Source organism: Falco cherrug, chromosome 3 (genome assembly GCF_023634085.1).
Source record: "Falco cherrug isolate bFalChe1 chromosome 3, bFalChe1.pri, whole genome shotgun sequence".
Classification (NCBI taxonomy): domain Eukaryota; kingdom Metazoa; phylum Chordata; class Aves; order Falconiformes; family Falconidae; genus Falco; species Falco cherrug.
The window spans coordinates 68,709,288-68,735,282 of record NC_073699.1 but is presented as its reverse complement, the minus strand read 5'-3'; the positions used below and the strand labels follow the sequence as shown (position 1 = coordinate 68,735,282).

Below are 25,995 nucleotides of genomic sequence, written 5' to 3'. Positions count from 1 at the left end.
CTTTCAAAAGCAATTAGACCAGGTGCACGTGTAAGTTTTGTGCACCAAGGCACCTCTATTGCACTCTGCTCTCTAGAAATGCTCAGTTACTGCTTTGCCTTTCAAAAGCAATCTGTTCTTTTAAGATGCTGCTAACTGAACATCCAAAAATTAAGCCATTCAATATCACTAGTAGAATATGGTGAATTAGGCCAAGTTTGAGAAGTAAACTGGTATTCATAATTTTGTCACAAAGTGGATAGGAGTATAGTACTTATAAAACTGCTGATCCCTGTCTTATTTTTTAGAAAGTTGAGCTACTTTAGAAGAGTCATCCCACTTTTTGATCCACTTACACTGCTAGAAGTTCAAACCAGAAAACTTTTCACACTTCCTCTGCATGGCATTTTCGTACACAGCTCTCCAGTTAATAAATGCTGTGTTTAAAGTCGAAGCAGTGCACCAAGTTCTGCTGTCATTTTCTATTTGCGAACTAATCTTGCTGCTAGGTTTCTTGGCCTCTGCTGCCTGTTGAAAGCACTGCCTGCACCCCAAGCCTATCAGCAAATTAAGATGTCCCAAGACTTCCCTGACAGTAGTTTACAAGCTGCTAAGTAAAGCTTGCATCTGTATGCTGACACTCTGAATCATGGCATGCAATATCTAAAATGACAGATGAATTGCCTGTTTCCCCATGAAATGTTAGCTCCTCTCATCTTACTCTGGGATTGTAAACTTTGCCTTTCACTGTAGGTGGCATTTGCTTGATGTTCTGAGGCTGCAGGTAATTCACGGGTGCTCTTTTTGTCAGCAGGTTAGGAACTTGATGTTGTTGGAGAACTTGGGACTTTTAAACAAAAACATGTTACTTCTTTTGCTAATGTTGCTTCTGTCATTATTCCAAAGGTGGCAAGAGACCATACATTCTTAATCTTCAGTCTTCTCAGCTCTCCACAAGAAGTAGATGTGCTGTTAATATCACACAGCTCCTTTAATTAGATAATTAGCAGTGGAATGACAATGCTAAGAAATCAGGAGTGGAAAAAAATAATAGACTTGCCAGGCCTTAACAGTCCATCAGTTACTACAGTAATCTTTGTCTCATTCCTTTATGATCTAAAATCCTCAGTGGTATTGTCATGTCTATAATTCTATTCCTATCAATGAAGCTGCACAGCCTAATAGATCTGTCCCAGGTAAGTAGTTTTCACTCTGCAGAACATAGATGCTTTGCCTACTCAATGGTCCGTTGTCAGCTGTTAAGTACTGATGATGGTTTTCTCTGAACAGCCTTTTAGCAAACAGCTTATTTCAGTTAGCTTGCATAGTGCAACTGTAATGTCATAGGGTGAGGGGGTTTTTGGTTGCTGGTTGGAGTTCTTGATTATTTTTACTTTCAAAAAAATGCTTTTCAGTATTCAGTATCAGTTCAAGAAATAGTGGTATCTATGCAACTGTATTGGGTCAAAAAAATGTCTTTACTCAACGTGGCTTTTAAAGGAATTTGTGCACAAACTGTGACTTGCCATTAGCAGTTAATCCTTCTATTTACCAAACACATTTATTGATCATCCAGTGTGTTTTGCCAGTTGGGAAAGGCTTTGAAGATGCATTGTTTCAGAGTTCCAGTTTGGTGTTTCTTTTTTGTTTTTTTGTTTTTTAAGCTTTTTTTTTTTTCCTAAGGAGAGAAACAGTAAAATATAGGATTTGCTTTTATGAAGTGCATTCTTTGACTTTTTCCACAGTCTGCTGTTACTAAGATGATTAATTGCTCAGGCTAGAAGATAGGATTCTTCAGAGAGCCTTCTTTATCTGATAGAGGCTAAATTCACTGGGGGTGAGGAGAGGAAAAGATATTGGTTTTGGCTTACAAAATGTTTTTTATGTTTTAGAAGTAACATTTTAAAAAAAACCTCCCAACATTTCTGAGAGAAGAGAGGCATGAGAGAAAAAGAAAGGAAGCTCTGGTACTGGTACTGTGCAGTTTTGCAAAGACTCAGACTAATTTCAAATGAACTTTAAAAGTGCTCAGTTACAGGAGCAATGTGTTGTTTCCACAAACGTGTAAAGTAGCTTGGCTAGTTTGTAGCTTCAAAGACAAGCTAAACCAAAAGGTGGAATTAATTCCTATTTCTTTAGGAGCTATTAGACTGAGCTGCCTGGCAATGGGAAAGTTAATTCAATGTGTGTTTACAGGAGACCTGGTTATGCTTTTATAGCAGTGCATTCATCTGCAAACTAAACTTCTGGACCCCCTGCATGACACCTTGTGCAAATTCATTCACTGTTGTGTGAAGTAGCGTCTTCAGGAACATCATTTCCCAGGAAAGCCGTTGGGGTTTGTCTTACTGGGGAAGCATACTCAATGTCACCTTTCTAGAGGAAAGGTTGGACTGTCGTCCTGCGGACCCAGCTGGCTCCTCAGAGTTCTCTGAGAATGGGGTCACCTCTGTGGGGATGTTCACTGGATACCTCAGGGGACTTGCTGAATGGTGGCCGGAGCCCGAAGGAGGAACCAAGGTTTAAGGCCACTCGGGTCCCAGAGCTCTGAGTGGATTTCCACAGATAGTACTTAAAGTGAATGAAGGACCCTGCTGATCCTAGTGAGAGGTACGTATAGTCTTGGGAAAGCAAATGCAGACAAACCTGTTTGCACTTGCTGTGTTCTATTCCAAGCTTAGATGCTGTCGGGACCTCGGATAACAAGTGCCATTTGTTGAGGATTTGCTCTGTCTGGGGATGTGTGGACAGCAAAATCTCTCAAAGAACATAATGACCTGTATGACAGTAGTGATAAGTAAAGGATTAAAGTGAATTCTGACTTGCTTTATGGCTTAAAGACATACAAAAGTCTTTATCTTACCCTCTGTTCTTCAGGGATGACCTGCATGGATCCCCTGATTTTACCTCTCCATATTTCTGCAGTGAGTGTTGAACAGACAGGCTGGACTGGCATAGGCTGAGTTTCAGCAGGTGGTTCTTCTGTAACACAAAATGAGGAGGGATCCATCCTCTTCAGCAGTCAAGAGAATGCCTCTTTCACGGTGCTGACAAAATTGGGTTCATGTGCAGGACCCCATCTCTGTAGGAATGTTCCCAATGGTTTGATTCTTCTCCAAAACCAGTCCCGCTTTCCATTTATGCTGCGATGAACGGTGTGATAGCTATATGCTACTGAAGAAAGCTGTGGTGGCTTAATGTGTACTCTAAGCTCATGTGAACCAAGCCTCTTACATGGTTGCATGTAGCAGTGTTAGAACTGATCTGAATCCAGGTGGCTTTGCTGGCTGTAGAGTTTTTAACTGGGATGAGAAAAAATTAAGGAAAATCTTGTAAGGAGAGGAAACCTTTTCCTTCTGCCTCTTTTACTTGGTGCCTTTCCCTACCAGCTTTATGAGAGAAAACTTTTAGCTTTCAGCCCTGTATATGTTACAAAAATCTTTGCATTATATATATAGTAGACTGTTTATTATAAATGAAAAATGAAAAGACTTTGGGGTCTAGTGTAAATAGATTTTCTGGTTTTCCTTGAGAATTTTCATTTCTACAAAAATAAAGCAAGGTTTGTGCATAGATGTCTGTGTTTTAACAGAACTTTTAATATTTTTATACCCAGATAGCTACCCTGGTTGCCTTATTACCATCCCAAGCTGCTCCTCCCACTCTAGATAAAAGCTAAGAGGAGACTGGAGTGACTGAAGTGTCCTTAGTGGTCAGACCGCACCTCTTAATCATCTCATAAAGGCAAATTCTGTTTTTCAAGGACTAGGTAGAGAAAAAAAAAAAAAAACCCACAAAACAAACCAGCACTGGAGGGGGAAAAAATTGGGGGCTATTTTGGAATGAAAAATACCTCTCATCTCTAGAAGCTCTCTTGTTCAGCCTTCAGAAATGCAAGCATCAGTCTTGTCCCAGAATTACAATATCAAGCCCCTGTTTCTGTTGGGGCTTTCCTGCCTCCTCTTGGTATTACTTACATGGTATGACTAAATTCTGAATTGTGTGAAATGATTACTCATAATAAGTAGGTTGAATTAGCCATACATACAGCTTTAGGTATAAATAATCTGGCTTTGGGACAGAATAGATGATCTCTGGAAACATTTCTGGCACTTTGATTCTGTTATGGGCATGATGAGACAGTGACAAGTTTTTGTTTACCCAACGTGGCTGACAAGTTTTCCCTTTGAAAAAAATGAAAGCTTGTTTTTGACAACAGTTACTTCTGCCCTAAACTTCCTTGCTCCTGCTATGTTACCTTGTCCATGGAAGATGAAAGACTTTTGCTGTGTGCTGTAACTGGCTGAGGGATGATTTGCAGAAAAAAATAAGAATTCAGTGGGAAAGATGGAGGTGAAAATAATGTAAGGGCAATGTATATCTTTATCTAAAAAGGTCTTAAATATATTTTTCTTATATGCGGTACTGGTGTGTTTACAGTGATATCTATATAAAGATGCCATTTTCTGCCCCCATCTGACTACAATAAGGTAGGAGCTTTTGTAACTAAGCCACTTGTTAGTAATTACAGCACAGATTTATCAAACTAACAGTTATATCTAGGAGGAAAGAAACAGTGATAGCACAAAAGATGCTTCAATAACAAACTGGATAACAGAAAAGCTGAAATCCTCCATCAATTTTTTATTCAGGTTGAGCAGTTGGATCAAAGAAGTTAATGGCACGTTGTACACGTGACAAAGTACAGGAGCATCACTGTCTGTGGAGCCCAGCTGGAAGGTAACATGATGGCACATTTCTTCCTGCCAGCAGTGTCTCCTTGTCAGCAGAATTGTCAACATTAATCCTCTTCTTCCAGGTTGCAAAGCAGCTGTGAGAATAGATGGTTGGACCCATTGTCATGGTGGTACGATACTGCTCAACTGAAGTTTTCCAGCGGTAAAGGCTCTGCATATTGTGATGGTTCTGAAAATAAGATCGTGCAAATATGTTTTGTGACATGTTAGCACTTTTAAACTGTACAGCAGCTTTTGTCCTGCTTACTTATAAATGGTGTCCACCACAGCTCTAGGTGGTGGCTGGAAGGGTTCTTGTTTGCACTGTGAACAGTAATGCGGTGACATATACAGCAATGGCTCCTTCTAGGATGTTAGGAAAACTTGAGATTAGACCATAAACAGTTTTATCAGATTTATTTTCATTATTTTCATTATATTTCATTACTGAGAGCATAATTGACTATGCTTAGAATTTATCACATAATTTGGTATTGAGAGCAGCCCTGAGGAGAAAGACTTGAGGGTGTTGGTGGACAAGAAGATCAAAATGGCCCAACAATGTATGTGACAAGCAGGTCAAGGAGGGTGATTCTGCCCCTTTACTCTGCTCTCGTGAGACCCCACCTGGAGCACTGCATTCAGCTCTGGGGGCCCCAACATAGGAAGGACCTGGACCTGTTACAGGAGAGAGTCCAGAGGAGGGCCACAAAGATGATCAGAGGGCTGGAGCACCTCTGCTGTGAAGACAGCCTGAGAGAGTTGGGGTTCTTCAGCCTGGAGAAGTGAAGGCTCTGGGGAGATCTTATAGCTGCCTCCCTGTACCTAAAGGGGGCCTTGCAAGAAGGCTGGAGAGGTAGTATTTACAAGGGCATGTAGTGATAGGACAAGGGGCAATGGCTTCAAACTGAAAGAGGGTAGATTTAGATGAGCTATGAGGAAGAAATTCTTTACTGTGAGGTTGGTGAGACACTGGAACAGGTTGCCCAGAGAAGCTGTGGATGCCCCATCCCTGGAAGTGTTCAGGGCCAGGCTGGATGGGTCTTTGAGCAAAGTGGGTCTAGTGGAAGGTGTCCCACTAGAACTAGGTGATCTTTAAGGTCTCTTCCAACCCAAACCATTCTATGTTTTTATGATTTATTTAAATATCTAGTTCTTTAAGATGCACAAAGATGTGCATGTGGTGGATGTTTCATGCAAACAAACTACCTCAAGGCCTGTAAAATAGTGAGTTTCTGTTTTTGTTGTATTTTTTTTTAGTGGGATTTTTTTTTTTTTTTTTTGTTGTTGTTGAGTCTTTGGCACTGGAAAAAGTACTGGAGTACTGCTCAGATATATCTGGGACTTTTTTCCATTACAAAAGATACTCACTTTTGCTGTTTTTTTTGGTTTTGTGGGTTTTTTTTTTCTTAGTAATAGAGGACTTGATTTTCTTTCTTTCCCTCTCAGCAAACAATTTTAATTATTTATAAGCAATTTTAATATTTTTAATCTACAATCCCCACTAGATATTTCTTGAGCATCTTAAGCTGATGCTGAAAATAAATAATTTCATGATGGTAGAGACACAAGTTTTGGGGTCCTTTGCCTCCCGTCTAGAGCTGTTTGAGGAAAATCACCTTTTTATTTGCTGGATTAGAAGGATTCTGAGTCTCGTTGCACTTGGAGTATTCATTGGCACTGTTGTAAAAATGAGTTAGGTGGTGCCTAGAGTGTATTCAGGAGTTTAACTGCATAATATTTTAATCTGTACTGAAGGCAGGAAAAGAAGAAAAGTTGGACTATTAGGTTTATAATGGGGTTTAGAACGTGTTAAGTTTTAATGAGTTATCTGGAGCGTAAAAAGGAACAAGCACAGAATCAAAGTAAGGTTTGACAATTGTAGCAAAAAATAGGAGCGCTACTGCCTTATTTTTGATCCTAAAGAAGGATGGCAGGATGTTGTTTTGATGTTATTGGAAGCTGAAACAATGCAGTCCTTGATGGAAGATGTAGTAATGTCTGAGGAGCTAAATGCTGATCTCAAAGATGCTTGTGTTGGGAGAGATGAGCATGCATAAGCAAACATGATGAAGGATATACCTGATATTATACTTGCATAATAGCATGATGAAGAAGGTATTTGCCTTGACTACTTTGTGCTTACAGCATGCCATTAAGTGTATCTTTAAGACTTACATACTTTGTCTGCTTCAGTGGTTGAGCAAGATTTGTAGCAATTTATAGTTAAGTAGTATTCATTATTATTTGAAAAGCACTGGGGGGTGGGGAATGGGTGAGAAGAGAAGCTATGGACTTGGAATTGATAAAGCACTTGTCTAATCAGCAATGCAGTTACACTAACTTTTCTGAGAAGACCTGATTTTTGCAGCAAAGTTTACCTACTTCGCAGATTACTCTTCTCTTTCTCATACTAACAGGTCAAGAGAAAGGAGATAGTCAAGATACAGCTTCAGGAATAAGAGAGTCGAGACATCTTGTCTAACTGTTTTTCCATGATGTCCCTCGACTGTGGCACTTACTCCCCACATAACTTAAAGAAGGCCAAACTATGTGCAGCAAAGTCTCTCTTGACAGGAAACTTAATGGAGGTGATACACTGACAGGTAATGAATGTTAGTTTTGGCTGCAGTGTGCTTGAATAAGAACATCTTGACTTCCCCCCCCCCCCCCCGCTCCTAATTTTGATGTATGTGCTAATCTGTATGAGACACCTGTCAGAATTCTGCCAGTCAGTTGACACAGACGTTGTTCTGTCTCTGCTTGAGAAATGTCTTTTTTTCTCTGTGCCCTATGAGAGCTTGAAAAGGAAACGCAATGACAAAAAGTCTGAACTTGATAACTCATAAAGAGGCCATGCAGATAGAAATGGGTGCCTTTATACAGCCTTTAAACTTGTGCTTTGTTTCAGAAAAAAAGTTACTGCTTGAACTTGTTTGTTTGTTTTTGGGTTTTTTGGGGGTTTTGTTTTTGCTGTTTGCTTTTGCTTTTTTTAAAAATAAATGCAGTACAAAAAGTCTTGGGATTAATGATGAGTACTTCCAGTTCTGGCAGTTTTTAAGAGAGTTCAGTGTAGAATTTAGACCTTACCTGTGACTATGTAGGTGGCTTTTCTCCTCAGATGGACACATCTGATGAGGGGCCTGCGAGCAGCATCATAAGCTCTTGATTCGTCACTTCTATTAGACCTGTTCTTAAATCTTGCAGGGTCATTTAAGGGACCTGAGGGTGCACTTAGGTATCTTCCTGAAGGAGTTTGCTCTGAAACCAGAGCTAAAAACTTAAAAGAATATGTGTGGGGTTTTTTTGTTTGGTATTTCCACCCCCCCACCCCCGCCTCCATCTGCTAACAGGCTGGTGAACCTTGATCTTTCCAAGCTTTATTCTCTAGAGTTTTGGCAGGCTTCCTTACTTCAAGCTTCATTGCAACTGCACATCCAATGAACAAAAAAGTGCTACTTGACCAGTCACGAGTAAACAATATAGTCCACTTGGCCATGAATAAATATTTCACAGAAAGATCTGTGTGAATAAAGATATGAAAAGATATAAAGATTAAACCATTGTTTAAATAGTTTCCAATGAGATGTGAAAAGAAATCATGAGCAGTGCTATCACTGAAGAGAGACTGAACCGGCTCTGTTCAATTATTGGTTAAAGATTGTTTTTGTTCATGTCCTGATATTTGTTTCAGTAATGTTCTGTCCCTGTGAATGTATTTGCTTGCCATCCTGTAGAAAGCAGCTTAAATCGTGTGCAGAGAGGTGCAGTCCAAGACTCCTGATGGAGCACTTAAGGATTGCAGAGATTTGTATTCTGAATAAGGAGATCCTCATTTGTATGTATAGACTAATATCACGGTACACTTGGCTACTGCAGAGATTATCAGTGTTGGTTGGGTTGTTTGTTTTGGTTTTTTTTTGTTGTTGTTGTTGTTGTTTTGTTTTGATGGGTCCAGTGATAGAAATAAAAGTTGTATTTAAGCAAGCATTGCAGTATTTGATTCAGGAATAGAAATGTGGTAGTTCATTGCTAGCCCTGGTGTGTAGCTGTGATTAGTAGTAGGTAGGGTGTTGTCATTTGATGCTGCCCATAGAAAATATGTTGTAATGAAGTTTGTGGTAATAGCAGAAAACCACACATCTCTTACACCAGGTTCAAGAGCAGCTACAGTTTGTCCTCTTTTTTTCTATTAGGATGTTGTCTTTGATGCAGACACTGCAGAATGAAAAGCTGCTTTGGACCCTTTCCAGAAAGTTATTGAAATCAGTCTTCAGTAACTGTATTGGCTTTTACTGTGTACCAAGGTCACTGAGCTGCATGAGCACACAGCCCTGTTAAAAACAGGATTTGAGTATTTTAAAAGGTGTCTTTTTACAGTTTGAATAAATAAGCAGAAGCCTTATAAAAATATGCTGTAGGTATAGTATTTGCTACTTGTGTCCTGATCTACCTGTTTTTTTCCTCTCCAGCTGTGGTCCTGCTGATCAGTTTTGATATCAGTAGCAGCCTTCCGACATTTGTCACATAAAAGCTCTGAAGAGAAGGAAGACGGCAGTTGCCCCACAGTTTTTGGCACTGATAATTAAAAATACAAGTGTCTATCTTTTGGGCGGGCTGGTGTTTTGTCTTTTTATTCAAAGGAGGTGGTAGTTTTGGATAAAGGTGGTTGTTACTTTCCTGGTGAAGTGTTATTCTTACCAGAAACAAAATCAGTATGTAAAAAATGGACTCCTCTCTGTCTAAAGCTTTGTGATAGCTGTGTGTTGTGCTGAGCTTTTTCAGCTCTTGAGTAAACTGGAATTTCTGGGTTAAAAAGGAGGTTCAGGTGCCAAAGTGGCTTTTACTATGCCCGCTGCAGTGCAGTATTCCCTCCACCATAGTGTTAGGCTTGGACTTAAGTTAATCTTCTACCTGCATCAGATCAGTCACCTGAACAAGGTGAGTGTTAGGACACTAATATAAGAAATGTTTGAAGGTAGATCTCTTTGTTCTCTCGAAGCATTTTACTTCATGCTCACAGTGATATGCACATTCAGTAACTGAGCCTGGGTGGAGGCAGGAATGAAGAAGTAGAATTAGTTGCCTCGTGGCTGGTTTTGTTTCATGTTTTAGGAGTAGGTCTTGGATGTCTAGAACAGTAGTGTCAGGATCGCTTGCTGAATCTCAAGCCTGTAGGAAAAGCAATTCTTGCAGAGTGCTTTAGGCTTTTCACTGGGATCAGGATATGTCTTTAATTTACTTACACTACATATGTGTAACAGAGAAGGACAAAGCTCTATAGGAAATGGCTTATAACTAAAATTGGCTAGGATTAAAAAAAAAAAAAAAATCATTGTGTGAATGCCTGGAAGGGACTGCAGCCTATGGAGAATGTATGGCTTGCAGCTGAATTTCTCATGACCAAAGGCCAAATATTTACTTTTTCAGTTGGCCTTTTGTTTTTTCATGCTTTTATTGAATATTGCTAAGGACAGATTAGCTGGCCAAAGCAGCTTCGAAGCTGTAGTTATCCCTTATCAAGGGTGAAGACATTCAGCCATTATTGTAGGATTTATGTGAACTATATCTGAGTATGTGCAGTTTGTTTTATGCCTAGAAATCCATAGAGCTGACCCCTGCCTTCCTCGCAGTATCTTTTTGTAAGGGAAATTTTTTCAGATGTACTCAGCTGACTGGGTGCCTTCAACACAACAGACTTATTAACCACTAAGCCAGCATAAAAATTGTAAGTGCAGCTGCTGCAGAAATGGACAGTGAGGAAACACGAAAACTGTGCCTGAAGACAGAAGAATAAATAACAATATGGTGGTAATTACCTCCTGTAGGTCTTGCATTGTGGTAGTCATCAGAAACTTATTTGCTCTGTCTGTCTTTCCCTCTGTCAGTGATGAGTTTCCTTCATGCCTCCATACTGCCTGCAACCTTTTAGAGAAGTTCTGAGGACTGTAGCTGAAATGTTAAGAGTAATTTGATAAAACATTGCTGTAAATTCCTGTGGAAAGAAATACATTTACTAATTAGCTTAGTTGAGTTCTGGCCAAATATATCTTCTTCTGTATGTAAATAACTGGATGAACAGATAAACAGTTGGGTAATTTCCCTTTACCTTTCTCCAGATAGGACAAAAGGTAACAAGCTGAAATGGCTAAGGAATTGGAAAACTGTTGCTCCAGCATTTACTTTTTTTTACCATGGTCAAATACCTCATGCTCTGCATAAACTGCTGAACACTTGCTTCTTGTGCCTGACCTTGTCAGGCTGAGCAGCCCTCCTAGAGAAAGGTCAGGCTTTTGAGGCAATGGTAGGTTGTTGCTGGCATGAGTCAGGGTGGGATGAAGTCCTAATGCCTGTACCTTCAGTGTCAGCTGGCATTCTCTGTAGATGTTCAAGGAGTGGGAGATCAGCAGTTCCAAATCAGACCGATGCGCACTGTGGCATATTGGCCTCTTGGGTTTGGCAAATGACATGCCTTGTGTCTGAAGTTTGGGTTCTGACTTAGGATTAGTGGTGTCTTGCAAAAATTCAGCCTAGAGAGTTGTATAAGAGTTATACAACTGAATATATATTGTAAGCAAAAATAAGAAATCAGAAATCAAAGTTTTGGAATTGAGTGAATCATAGGAATTATGGTAAGCTCAAATGACTAAGCAAAGCTATTGAATTTGATGCTCCATCAAGATGTAAGAGTGTATTCGGTGTGATTGTGACTCAGCACTTGTGGGTGAGTCATGCCTCATCACTGGGACCTCAGTGCTGTTGGTTTTCTGGCTGAAGAAGAAAAGAGGAGGTGGGAAGAGATTTAAACCTACAGAGAAAAGTTTAAACTTTGTGAATACGAAGGAGCGGGGGAAGTTTTATACCCACTTATACTATTTTTCTTGACTCTTTATTTTTAACTTTTGAATATGGGATTTTCAGTGGAATAAGACAACTTTTCACAGAAACTTAATTTATAGTGGAGGTTTTCGTATTTTATTTTGCAGAAAATTAATTTGTGACTATATTTGAACTGTTAAAAGAAACCTTTAAAGCAATGCAGTTTTCTTTGTCTGTGGCTGTCTTTCACACACACGAGTTTAAAATACTTCCCACCAATAACTCGGTTGTGGAAAGACAATAATAATGGAGTGGGATTGAAATCAGTAAGTGCAAAAAGGAGAATAAAGGTCTGAGGATATACAAACATTTAATGAAGTATGTGTAGTAGAAACTGCAAAACAAGAGGGTCTTGCCAGCAGTGACAATATTCTGAGAAGGTGAGGCAAGCAAGGGAAATGAGAGGTCAGAAGCAGTGTGAAATCCCACCTTAACTCCGATGTGTCTACGTGTTCATCATGGAATAAAGGTGTCATGGTATGGGTCCTAATGCTGTATCCAGCCAGAGTGAGGGTCCCTTGCCTTCAGGCATAGCGATGGTAGCGAAGATAGTGTTAATCTTTTTGTGAAGCTTCAGGCTTCTTAGTAGAGATGGGTTTGCTTGGGAGGCTGACTCGTGTGTGTTGGTGTGTTAACCTGTTGTACCAGATCTGGGGATCAGAAGGGAAGGTCCTTTTTCCTTACCTGTTCTATTTGCCAAGTCTGGCAGAGTCCATGGGGAAGTTTGGTTTGTGTTGTAATGTACAGCATGGTTAGCTGCTTGGGAGCACCTGGGGAGCCCAAGTAATGAGTCCTTTGCAGTCCCGTGGGGCTTAGATATTGGCAATGCTAAGGATTTTTCTTCTTCTTGCTGTGTCAAATTGCGGTTGTGTCTTTGGCCCTTGTATTGCAAGTTTCAAGTACATTGCAAGGTTTGAGCAAATTCTTTGTGGCTGTTCTGTGCAAGGCTGCGTAGTGTAGGCAAGCAACCTGCCGGACTGTGTGGCTGTTGCACCCTATTATCTGAATAAAGTGGTTCGATGTCATAACCCGTTCCCATCCGTGTATATGGTATTAGCTATATGTACAGATTCAGCCTAAAATAAAGAAATTCCAGAAGCAGCATCAGTTAAAAAAAGTTGTGAAATCTGTGGGGTTTTTCCAAGCGCAGCTCTGTAGACCATTTACTGCTTGTCATGTGTTGTAAAATACCTGCAGTGTCAGTGTACATAGTCCTTTTTTTAAAATCACAGAACGTGATAAAATCACTGAATGTGGCAAAGACACTGTCATATGTGCTCATTGCTTATTTTGATCTCGAGACTCTGAGTTTGGTTTTCAAATGTAAGTGCCTCCATAGGATTTGGGAATCTCTGATGGGAACATGGTTTGGTACGTTAGGTACAAAGGCACTCAAGTGTCCCTACTGTAAGCTGTGGACGAAGCTTTGACTATCTGACAATGATACATTGAGGAACATAAAAGGAGGTGATTAGAGATAGACAAGGTCTGTGAAATAGGTCTGGAGGATTTAATAAATGAAGACAGTAATTTTAAAGGAATGTGTCATTCTTTTCTTACACATACAGTTTCAGTACTATGGGGACTTATTGCTGGCATTTGATTTTTGTTTAGAATTACATAATATTTCTAATGGTTGTGCATTTATTGCATATAGCTGATACTCTTGTAGATCATTAGGTAATGATGTTTAAGTGGTGACTGAACTAATGTGGAGCTAGGCTTAGTCTGGTGAAATAGATACATGGCAAAGCCCAAAAAAACAGATTCAAAACCTTTTATTTCAAAAAGCCCATAATGAGTTTTATGCAAATTATAAAGGAGGATATATTGGTAAAGCAGGAAGAAATTAATACTTCCTTTCATCCTTGTTTTGTCACAGCACATGAATCTGGTGATGCCTCTGGCATAAGAGCATCTGTGTGCCAGTGTGAGCCCATCTACTTCTACATCTTTGGAACATGCTGGTGTCATACTTTCAGATGAGATCATGTAATGTAGGCCTGGAGGTTCTACTTCAAAATGTTATCTAAGGTTTTAGAATTTAAGAGCTATTGAAAGCAACTTTCAATTTCTATACTTGTAGTGAAAAATAAGTGGCAAGGTAATAATTTAGTAGGTTCCTTCATTTTACTCCCCACGAATCATGATAACAAGCAGCTCAATTTCATACACTACAGGGTGCTGAGTATCTGGAGTATTTTATAAGGTGACCAGAGAAAATAGTTCTGTGTCTCATTGGTGTTTGGAGGTTTCAGGCTTTGGCTTTTTTTCCACCTTAGAACAAAACTGGACTGTTTTGATGATACTGCACAACAAAATTGCACAGAAGTTGTGCATTTTCAGTTCAGAAAGGCCAAGATTTTAATTTCAGCTACTTTAGCTGGAAACTGATCCCACTGCATCTTGGATATCTTCCTGGTGAAAACTTTGACCTGTTTCACTGGAAACGTTGTAATTAGCTCTCATTCCAGCCTCAGAGTCTTTTAAAACGAGAACAAAGCAGCAAACTGCTAGCAAATCTGAGCCAATAAAGACACAGTGTGCAAAGTATTAGACCCAAGGTTGCTAAGGAGCAAGGCTGTAATCAGGGCTTTAAGACCAGAACCAGCTTAGACTAGAAGTCCTGTTGGTTTGACCAAGGCATTTGTCAGTTCTTCTCAGTTGCTTGTCTAGGAACACCCCCAAACTAAAACCACTGAGATATTAATAACTGGATACTTTTCCATTTATACTATTCTGCATGACTTTTCACTTTCTAAATGTTTCTGCTGACCTGAAGCCAGTGTGAAAATATTTCCACAGCTGGTTTGCTTAATGTGGTTTTATTCAGGTTTCAATGGGATGGAAGCTATTGCAGTATTAGATACAAAGCATTACAAAATAAAAATGAAATGGTGAGTTTTCTTGTCAGATAATGGCTTTGTTCTTCCAAGAGGCACCAGCCTCAAAAATAACCTTTTCAATGTCTTTGTCTCTGTCTGCAAAACAATGACTGCTTCTTTAGTAAGGAGTTTCTGTTACTGTTTGGGAGGCAGATGTTAGGAGTAAGGTGAGGCTGTATTTGTCCCCTCAGCCCCTTACCTTTAATCAAATATTTACTCTTTTATTAGTGTGAGCTTTCAAGTATTCTACATTTGAAAGAAATAGGAAAAGCATGGGTGATACTTGATAAAAGCACAGTTTGGGGTTTTTTTGTCTGCATTCTCCTGGTTTGTTGTCTTCACCTCTCTGCTGAGGTTGCCCTTGTAAGACTAAGACTGAAGGCAAGAGATGCCATTTAGACTGCAGACATTTCTGTTTGAAACTCTTTTCTCTATCTAAGCAGGAGTAGATATGCTGGAAAAGAGGGACTATTTTTCCAATTTTTTTTTTAGGATGGAGAAGCTCTTTGATTGGGAAGAGGCCATATAGGTGCTAATATTCCCTTTCCACCATTTACCAGCTGAACCAGTCTAGCTATGCACTTCTGCAATGCCTGAACTGGTGGTGTTTGGAGGCTCTAGGAATACCTCTGTTTTTTATTATATGCTGTTATATAAATGATATGCTGTGAATGACCTTTCTTATGCCATTATTCATTTTTTCCTGGAGATCTTGCAGCATTATTTTTTGTGGTGTCCTCCCTCACATTACTGCAGCAATAAATGGATGTAAAAGACAAGTGTATGTTATTTGTCTGTGTCCCATATATAGCGTGTTAGGGTGCCACTGTTCTCTTTGCTTCTGAGAAGTGGTGACGATATAGTAAAGGTGGAAGTTGTTGCCGTCAAATGCAATACAGTCCAGTTATGTGAAGATCTTTGTCACTTTAATTTTCTGCGTTCTTTGCTTGTAAAGAGATACTGGAAACTTTTTCTTTGCTCTTGAAATATTAATGTCCATAGTTGTTACTTTATATTGTATATGTACCCAGGCAGTTAGTGTTGCTTTTCATTGTTACTGGCCACTAAAAGAAAGGGTCCAAAGTATTCATGGAAGCCTTTTGTACTCCTGACTTTGAAGAGTACTTTTGTTTGTGTCTGCAGTTAAACCTGTGCATATAATCAAGTAACCATGCTTTTAATTGATTCTCATTCCTTGCTACACCCCCCCACCCCCCCCCCCACCCCAGTTTGTAGTCAGCATAATTAATAGCTTTTTTGCATGGAAATTGAATTCACTTTATTGTTCATACGTGTTGGATTTAGCATGGCATGCTACATACCAATAGTCAACAATAAAGTGCAATGCTATTCACAAGTATTTCTGTAGCTGTTCTACAGTCTTTGATAGGGACACATTAAATAGGTTTTGTTAATTTTGGTTTAGGCCTTGAGACTTGAGGTATAAAGCAGGAAAACTGAGACATGATGGCAGAGACTGACCAAATGAGAATGATCTTGCCTTTTTTTTTTTATTATTTTTTATTTTATTTTTTTCCCCGCAACTCCTTTTCTGATACCTCACTTCAAAGGAACATCACTTTCAAATTAACATTGCTCATGTCATCAGTTTTTCTCAACAATAGTTGCATGTTTGCTGTTTAAATAGTTTGAAACCCACTTATTTCTTTTCCATGAGCACTTTGCAATAATGCCTATCTCTTCCTGTAAGGATCTTTAGCTATTGAAATACAGGTATTAGTTTTTAACTGGTTTTAAGGTTGGTGTGTGGAACTGGGAGATAACAGGTTACTTGCAGGTATAAAGGTGGAAGGCCTGGGATTTCAAAGCATTTTAAGACTTGCCTTCAATTAGTGTTAACTCAATAGTTGGTGCATTCTGCTTAGGTATGGGCAGAGTGTTCTCTTCCCTCTGTGTTTGCTTGTATATGCATGGAAATCGGTGACTCCTTCCTTACACTCTGCCTATCAAATTTGCAGGGTCAGAAGAGTAAGGTGGCCACTGGGACTCAAGATCTCACCTAGTTACCTTGGTGCCTTATCAGTAAAGAAGGGTGGTGTCCCTGGCCATGGGGATGTAGGGCAGAAGCAGACTTATCACCAGAGAAGCTTTGTTTCCCAGTGTAGTGGGGTCTGTTGGAGCTGGGGCCTCATTTATGTAATTGTTTAAACAGAATTATTGCTGCATGGGTCTTCTGGAATATTAAGCAGTTGTACTGCAAAAGCCTTGTCTATATAAAAGAACAGTTTCCTGAAACTGTACAGTAGTTCTTTATACTATTCTAAATATTGATCAGTTTATAATCAGTAAGAGAAGTTGATCAGCTTGCACCAAAACTGGAGGGTGATATTGGTGCCCTCAATAGAAATAAATTATTTTTCTCATTATTATTTGTTGTAAAATAAACCCTCAAAGCTCAATATTTGGAAAGCATTTTATCTATATGTATGTATCAAATCAAATTAACTCCTTGTTTCAGATTATTTGCTTGGGTTTTGTTCTGAGGTTTTGGTAAGTTACCTTTGTTACCAAGATCAGCTTGGAATTGGAGGTGGCCTGTTTTCAACTGGAGAAGCTATGCAGGGAATTGTTCTTGCTAGATCAGTGAATGAAATGCACAGGAAGCAAGGGAGATAGTCGACTACAGAAAATACTTACAAAGAGCAGTGTGGTGGGTTGACCCCAGACAGCACCAAAACACCTGCCCTACCTCTCCCTCATTCCCCTCTCAAATATGCGTAATGATTTCTTGGGAAGACAAATGCCATAACAAACATCCCTGTGTTCTGCCCATTTCTCTGAGCTTTTATTTCTGAGCATAGTGTCTTATGGTATGGAATATCCCTTTGGTCAGCTGGAGTCAGCCATCCCAGCTGCGTCCCCCCCAAGCCTCTTGCCCACCCCCAGCCAGCCGGCCTCCGTGTGTGTGAGGTTGGAGGGAAAGCCTCGGTGCTGTGTGAGAACTGCTCAGCAACAGTGAAAACTGGTCTGTTACCAACACTGCTTTAGCCACAAAGGTAAAGCAGAGCACTCTGCAGACTGCTGTGAAGAAGGTTAACTCCATCCCAGGCAGACCCAGTAAAAAGAGATTTTAGGAAATGGTTTTATTAATGTATCTGTATTTACATCTTAACAGTACAAAATATCACCATCAGAGATTAAGTAAGTGAAAAGAAGAAAGAAATCTACTAGGTCATCTCCCAATTCCATGCTGACTTTAATTAGTATACTGCTGGCCATAAATGAATGAAAAGATACATTAATGACTGGAATATTTCCTAGAAAGCATATGCTTTTTCATGATGGAAAGTGTTCGACCTTTAATTACAAGATTAAAAATAGGGTGATAGGTTTCTCAGGACAATATGTGCCTTTGCCTATTAATTTCTAATTATTACTGATGGTAGCTCAGACAAAAGTATTACCCAAAGAACAGCAGGATACCATCTGGGATCTCATTTCCATGCAAGAAGTGCTCAGTGAGGCTTCTCACTCAGTGGCATTAAAATATATTGTTCAGTAAATGTGGAAGAAAGGTCAAAAGGTCTGAAAGCCAAAAATCTGTTCATGACTCTGGGAAAGCTTTTAATTTCTGTTTCAGGAGCAGCTGATTCTGTTTTGATACAGTTGTAGAATTAAACTTGGATGAAGAATAGTGTGTTTAATTGGATGTTTACTCATCTGGTTCATTGTGACTGGTCACAGTTGTACATGCTACTTCTAATAATGTATGTTCTGCCAGAGCTCCAGCGCTGACTTCCCTGGTCTCCTGGAGAAGCTGGAAAAGGTGGAAAGTACAAAAGAGATTCAGGATGTTCTCAACAAATTTGTTCTGTTTGCAGAAATGCATTGCTAAAAACATAAAGCTTTGCTCAGAGATGGAGAGTGTTAGCCCCTTAATCAGTACATGGGTGAGGAGCTTGGCAGTTTGCCCTTCCTGAAGCAAGCCCTGCCTCACAGAAAAAGTGATCCTTTGCAGACTCTGAAGCGCTCTCTGTGCACACCAGTTGCTGCATGGGAACCCACCTCAGAGGTGGTAGGCCATGGCAGTCGCTGGAATACCACCTTGTTTTATCCTGATCTGTTGCCCCTGTGAAAACAATCCACAACTGTTGGTTTTGCTTAAATCCATGTTGGGTTGTGGGCTCTTTAATGTAACTTCACTATGTAACTCTAACTGAGGTCAAATTTCTATTTAGACATTTATAAACAGTTACAAATGAAGCTTGAGCAAAAAGGTGCCTTCCAATTTGTTTTGGTATTTCGTGTCTAGATTTCTTTCTCCTGAGTTTGAAGTACCTGTGGTCCTTACAGAGAGATTTCCCCTAAGTCCTGGATGCCTCTGATAAAAACTTCTCCTTATCTGTCTTTTTGTTGTTAGGACCTTTCTACAAACGTAAGTGCCATAGATGATTCTGTTTACAGCCAGATATCTTTGTACCGTGGTGAGGATTTCTCATTCTGGAGTGATGCCTAAATAACTGAAGGGCACAGGAGTGATGTAACTAGCTCTGAGTGTTTGGGAAATTAAGGCTATTTCCCTTTTGTTCCTGGTTAACAGCTGATAAACGACTCTTTCTTCAGTTTGTGCTGTTGAAGCAGAGTCTGCTAGTATAGTCATGTTGAATATTGGACCAAATACTTATATGCACATTCTGATGAGCTCTTGATGTCTTTTGCATTGTTGGTTCTTGATAATTCAGTATTAATGAAGATGGTGCAATTAGTAATAAGCCACTTTTTCTTGGATGCATCCTCCCTGTTTATGTGTCAATGCCAATGAAGGGAGAAGTGACAGAAGGTTGAAGTGGTTGAATGGATTTTGGCTCATCCGTCTCTGCATGAGGGCCAGACTAGCTCTTTTTAGGCTCTGGAGTTTCATGAATATGGCTTAATAAGTGGAAAGGAGCAACAAAATATACTTCTTTATATAGGTTGTGCATTTAGCTGACTTATTTACTGCATACATTTGTTCAGTATGTGCACACATGCATATGCATAAAACATGCATTGCACGTATATGATCTCTAGACATGTAGAGGTGTCAAGTATCAGCTCCTTTGGATTCAAGTAGGATATTGGGTATTTAAAGTCTCCAAGGATTTCTTTCTAGTTTCCTAGACAGGAATGTAGAATAGATATTGCATGTTTAATTTGAAACCCACAGAGTATGATCTACTAACTGGAGACTAGGAAGACTAATTTAATGTAAGTGCCCCTGTATCAATGCTTCGGATAGAGGTTTAGGATTTTGGAAAAAAAAGTTTTGCAAAATATGTTAAGGTTATAAAACTGAGAAGCTTATACCCACCCAGTCACTCAGAAATTACTGGGAGCTGAAATACAGTCAAGAATTTGATGAATTGATATGAGTTAGCAAAAGCAATGTCAATGCTAGATGCACCTTGATGCTTGCATCACATCTCATGAATTCTATTAATTCATACTTTATTTCAGGTAGAAAATCTTTCTGGCTGTGGCAGTGCCTTTATCAAGTACTTCAGTGTGCCATAGGTAGGTATAATGTATAGGTAAGGGACTGATGGTTTATCAGTGTTACTGTAACTGTTTTGTGTCTTCATTTTTATAAAATTTTCCATGGTAACTATCGTGCTGTCAGCAGACAGGCAGCCACTCTGTGATCAGCTCATTGTAGACAACTGTAAGAGATGTGACCTACAATGATTCCTCTCGGAGTTCTTACTGTGATTTTGTTTTACCTTCCTTAATCTAAAACGGCCTCTGTGGCTATGCACATATTTCTGCCTTTCACATGGGGAAATCTGATGCTTGACACAGAATAAATAACACGCTGTTCAATACTGAAAATGCAGATGGGTGCAACAATGCCTTGCAGTCCTTCCCTGTGCCAGAAATAGCAGAAGGCATTTAGATTTCCCTCAGCTGGCTTTTTCTTGGCAGAGAATTAGATGGCATTAGAAGCACAGCAAGATGCAGTGGGTTTCCCAGGGCCAGCTGTAACTCAGCTTTGTGGACCAGCCATGCCTGGATGACCAGCAAGGCAGAGCCAGTACCTTGCTTTTGCAGGCCTTGGTAAACGTTGAGCTGACCTGCATGTCTAAGATCTTGAACAGGTTGGCTAAAACGCTAAATGTGAAGAGCACAAGATGAAATGTGATAATAGCCCACTGGATTTTTTCACAGCTTCTAACTCCCTTTAGTGAAGGCAATCCTTGAAACTAGATACCAGTGCCTAGTGCCTGTAAAAAGAATTTGAGCAAAGCAAATCCTCCGCTCTCCAAGTGAAGGATTCTTCCTCATGTGTACTGTTGGTTAACATTCTTTTGTGTGCAGAATGCTGGAGTAATACGTAAGTTGTACGAAATACCCCATGTGTACTGAACCTTAGAAAAGTGATGTACTCTCTTTTTTTCCCTCTCAATGTAAATATAAACAACCCTCCAACCCCCCAAACATTTAAATACTAAGTCTTTATTGTGGAACAACACTTCTTTTTGTTACTGCATTGAAAAAGATTTTGTATTTCAGCACTGTAAAGATGTGCTCTTTTTCACTCAGGCAGACTGTAACTTACAGCGTGAATGACTTCAATAAAAGTGAATGGTGGTTTTAAGTACGGTTCTGTAAAACACATCCTGAAGTAAAACCAGACCCTTCTGTGTGCTGCATTTGAGTTATAAACCAGCAGGATCTAAGCTGAACTAGAAAACAGCAGGATCTAAGTGGGAGCCTTTTAAGGGAAAACTAACCTAGGTGATGTACAGTGGGGCAATCAAGACTAATTCCTGCTGAGTCAGCACTAGGCTATGCCCCTAGGATGGTGCAAGTGATAACTGATTGTGAGGATGCTTGGGGAGAAAGAGAGTAAAAAAATGCATGTAACAGCACATTAATAAAGTGTGTCTACTCTTGGAAACACTGCCATGTGTTGCCATGTGGAAACACATACATAGGAATGCCATAGTAAGCATTCAAAACTTCAGTTCATGCAATAGTCTCCTGCACCCTGGTCTCCCCCTTACAGTGTTGCATGGTGCTTGCTGCAGTGCTAGTGCTCAGGTGATGATAATGCCTGCCTACCATTTATTGCGGTAGCATCATTATACTCGGGCAGTCTTTTATCCAAGTACTTCAGCCTGAAACTGCCTCAGAGCAAAGAAACTCAAAGAACGAGGTGGGTGACTGGTCTACAAGATAAAGCGCAACTGCTTCAAGGTAGAGTGGTGCTTTATTGTTTAAAAGGACAGTGTTAATCAGTGTTTTGAATAGAAATGCTTTGTGTAAAGGGAAATAAAGAGGGATGTTCTGTGAAAATCTTTGAAATAAAAGTTACTGTAGTGGAAGGAAGTTGGGATGAATATACTTTTCCAAAAGCTGGAACCACTGCACGGAGTTTAAAGTGTTGGGCAGATTTGCAACAGTTCATGCTCTGAACGCTTCCATAGGTTTTAAATCTGTTTTTGTTCCACAGTGGAGTTAGAAAGGGCTTTCAGGAGTTCTGTGGATTGTATTGGAAAGTTTAGATTTTAATGTGTTTAAGAGTCAGTGCACGGTGATTCTCTTCCCATGAACTTGGTTGGAATCTGCACTCGTGAAAAAGCTCCAGCTTTGACAAGGGTCCATTTCCGTGCAGGAACAATGGGCTTCATCAGGTTTTTGGTACTTTTTCAGCATTCCTAACAACTTGTTAGGAATGACAACCACTGAGCCAACTTGTGCTCAGTGCCAATGAAGAGAAATTTGAATCCTTTTGGCCTTGTCAAAACTGACACTGAATCCTACGCAGCCTGTCACCCTCTCAGTTAATTGGGTAGGATCAAGAGTGAAAGTGGACTGTCCTCTTTGCTCTGACAAAATGTGAAGGCAAATATGACTTAATTAGCTCATCGCATCTCTGCTTTTTCTTTTCCAGATACGGTTGATGGACGCATAAAAAAAATCAAGTTGAGATTGTGCTGACACCTGTGCAGTTTCACGACAGCATCTGTATTGCCTGTTCATCGACAGTATGCAGCTCCTTGGTCTCCCTGTGGATGCTGAGGAGATCAGACTGGTTTTCATCCATTTCACCTCTTTCATGTCTGACCAAAACATTTTGAGTTCAACGGTCACAGAATACTCCCTGTGGTGTGCTAGCCCTGATCTGCCTGCATGCTCAAAGGAGGACAGCAGTTATAATGATGACTGGCTCCCTGGGGTGGTGCACAAGGGTGAGAGGTTACCGAGCAAGCTCATCCACAGCCTGTTTGTAATCCTTCCTGCGTGACAGACTTGAAAAGCTCTCTTATGTAACTGTATTTCTTAAAATTATTCAAAATCTATTCTTTCATTTTTGGAGCTGAATAGAGAGAGATGCATAAAGATGTATTTAAAGAGCCACACTATATCTGATTTAATAACACCTTATTTTTAGTAAAACCCCATTATTTTTAGTTAAATCAGTTAGTGGAAGAATCACAAGGAAATAGCAGCCCAACTTGCTGTAAGACCTATATATTCTGCTAAGTTTCTTTAACCGTAAAGAGTGTTACTGTATAATTCTCCCTTTGGCAAGGTGTATGCATCACCATGATGCATCTATAAACAGAATGTGAGGCGGCTGTGCTTCGTTAGATGAAGCCAGTAATTCACTAGGCACTCAGACTGGCACTGAACTCTCCTCCAGGATGGGGACTGGGTGCCACTGGTGTTCAGGTCAGGGGAGGCAGAGGGCATTTGGTACCCCAATGAATATGTGCTGCCATGCACACCAGTGTCCTACAAAGAAAAAAATATAATCTAGCAGTAGTACATGCTGGTTTGCGTAAGTGGATGTGGCTGCTCTCCACGAGTATTGCACTCTAGTGTATTTTCAGCATGCTTGTTGTAAACTACTTGTATTGCTCAGCAGATACTTTGTGCTCTGTCCTCCTGAAAAGTGTGAACAAATTGCTGTGGTTAATGATTATAGCTGCTAAATGTTTGTTTCTGATCATTTCTGCAATATGTTGAGTGCTTGCAAAATATATATACACTTAAAAAAATCACCTCCTGTTCAAAAGCAATTTTAATTTGTCAAAATTTTTATCTTAGGCTTAACTTTGCTTCAGGCTGGACACGGCTCATAGGGGATAAAACTTAGGCAGGCAAGCATCTGAACAATCAGTTTCTATTGAAGTAATCTTCCCAACCTTAGGTACCTTTGAAAAATGATAGTCTGATGATTTCAGCCAGGAGAGATCTTTTTAGATAACATTTTTTGAATGAGGTGTCTGTAAAAAAACACACACAGTGTTCTTTATACTCTTAAAACTTTAAAATCTTGTTTAATACACAGAAAAAGTACAAAAGTATACACTAATACTTTGTAAAGTTAGAGTGGAGCCTAATGAAGAAGGATTCCTCTTCAGAACAAGAATGCTGTAGCACCCAGGTTCATTTAAAAACTGCTAGTGAAATTGTTCTTGGAAATCACAGAAAGTTTTCTTGGCAGAGTTAGCACACATACTTATTAGCCATTTCCATGCTTGAAAGGGTTACAATATTACTGTAACGTTTTTTTTTTTTTTAGAAGAAAAAAAACCCCAACAACCCACTATCTTTCTTTTAGCAGGACTATTTCAGAATCTGAAATAATGACATAATGAAAAACACTGCTTTTTTTCCCCCTTAATTCTCTCCTTTATTCGCTATAAAAAAGCAGTATGTGCCTTACCTATTGTCTAGTTTCTTACACACTTTCATAATCCAAAGCTTAATCTCATTCTACATCCACCTCTCTTCTCGTTTTTATTTTTGTTGCAAAATATTGGAATTCACTTTTCTTTTTTTAAGGGTGAAACACGCTGTGTATTTTTAATGTTACTCCTATGCTGTGTTCCTCAGTTAACTGAGCCCCTAGTTTAGATTTACATGCCTGATCTTCTCTATTTTAAGGCAAGAGGGCAAAAAGCAATATTTATAATCCATTTCTTTATTCATGTTATTATGGCATTTCCTATTTTGCATGAAAATATTAGCCCACAGTTTATTAACTTTTTGATTACATCAGTGTGAAAACCTTGAAAACAACTTTGACTGGAGGGAGAGGTTACCATCTTGCCTAGAGTGTATCATGTTATTAACCTGTCCTTTATTTAGCAGACATCAATAATGACTGTTCGGTGAGACTGTAAGTGAAGTTTCCTGTGTAAATCACTAGCCATCATCTCACTGTGACCCACTATCTGCTGGTAGACTGCAGTTCACTGCACGTCATCTTCTGTTTCAGGTGAATTTTTCTAAAATTTAAAAAATTATGGAGTTTTCTAAAAAAGTGTGTAAATTTGCACACAACTTAGTTTACCTTGTGTAAATTGTCAACCCTAGATTAAATTTACATCCATGAAGGATCTTCTTATTTCTGTCAGGTGTAGAGGATTAACTATAGCCATTTACAAATTTTTATTGATCATAAACTTGCTGCTTTGCATTAGAACGTTTGAATACCTTTTGTCATAAAATTGAAAGAATATTACTAACTTTGTTTAAATACCTTACATCATTAGTGTGTACAGGTTTTTTACCTCTACCTCTGCCTTTCTTTTGAAGAGTCTTCAGAGCATGTTCCGAACAGTACACAAACATGACTAGACTCCCTCGAAGTCAAAAGCAATACTTTTAATTGGCATAAGTGGAGCCACATTGACAAAGGATTGTTTCTCCCACCAGTGAACTGAAGCCCCTCAGGAAGGGAGGATCAGTCTGTTTCACCAATTTTCTGGCTGTGTGACTTCATTGATTCCCATTGCACAACCATGACACATGGAGTGGAGAATTGGGCCCTAGGCAGGGTGGCTGCATGGTCAGCTCTGTGTCATGCTTCAGGATGAGAAGTGTAGAAGGAACTATATGCTCTTCTCATGAACACCTCTGCAAGCTGGGCGCTGTCATGACTGGATGTATCTCATCTGGTATTCACTTTGAAAAGGGTACAACACAGGAGAGAACTGGCCACCTGGTATGGAAATGCAACCAGAGGGGCAGGGGAGTGGGTCAAGGCTTAGTATGTAGCCATGCTCAGGAAAGCTTGTTTAAGCTTGCTTCTGTAGTCAGAAAAAAGCAATATACTTCAACTAAACTTCACCTGGCTAGGAGCATATCATCTCACAGAGGGTGTTTTTTGCATCATACCTTATGTCTATAGCCACATCCTATAAGTAATGCAGAAAAAAGTCTTCACTGAGGTATTATAAGATATAGTAATCAAATAAAATTGCAAATTTTTGTCTTGGAGATTTGTTGCTGAGTTAAATAAAGATAGAATAATCTTGCCTATAGAAAATATCTCATTCTGGAAAAGATCTATTTATTGTTTCATTGCCCATTTAATTTTCTAAATAATGTATTTCATCAATATGTACTATAATATAGACAACAATTGTTTGCCTAGAAAGATTTGGTTTTACTGATGACAGTGCACAATGAATGATGAGAACATCCTCAATATATCTTGAAATATATGGCAGCATGTAGCAGGAAATCCTACTTGAAAAATTCAAATTGGCTTGAACAGG

At 39.5% G+C, this 25,995-nt stretch overlaps 1 long non-coding RNA gene across 3 annotated transcripts in view; it reads left to right on the top strand.

Moving 5' to 3' along the window:
- LOC114014473 (uncharacterized) overlaps positions 1-25,707 on the top strand; it is a 48,503-nt gene extending 22,796 nt beyond the window's left edge. The window contains exons 3-8 of one of the 3 annotated variants that reach the window (XR_008731547.1): positions 4,632-4,719; positions 4,799-4,902; positions 7,136-7,321; positions 19,937-19,993; positions 21,486-21,635; positions 22,374-25,707. This is a non-coding gene — a long non-coding RNA (uncharacterized LOC114014473). Of the gene's footprint in view, positions 1-4,631; positions 4,720-4,798; positions 4,903-7,135; positions 7,322-9,187; positions 9,325-19,936; positions 19,994-21,485; positions 21,636-22,373 lie in introns of those variants that run through there. The other 2 variants (XR_003557963.2, XR_003557964.2) reach the window with 2 other exon arrangements.
- The last annotated feature ends 288 nt before the right edge of the window (positions 25,708-25,995 follow it).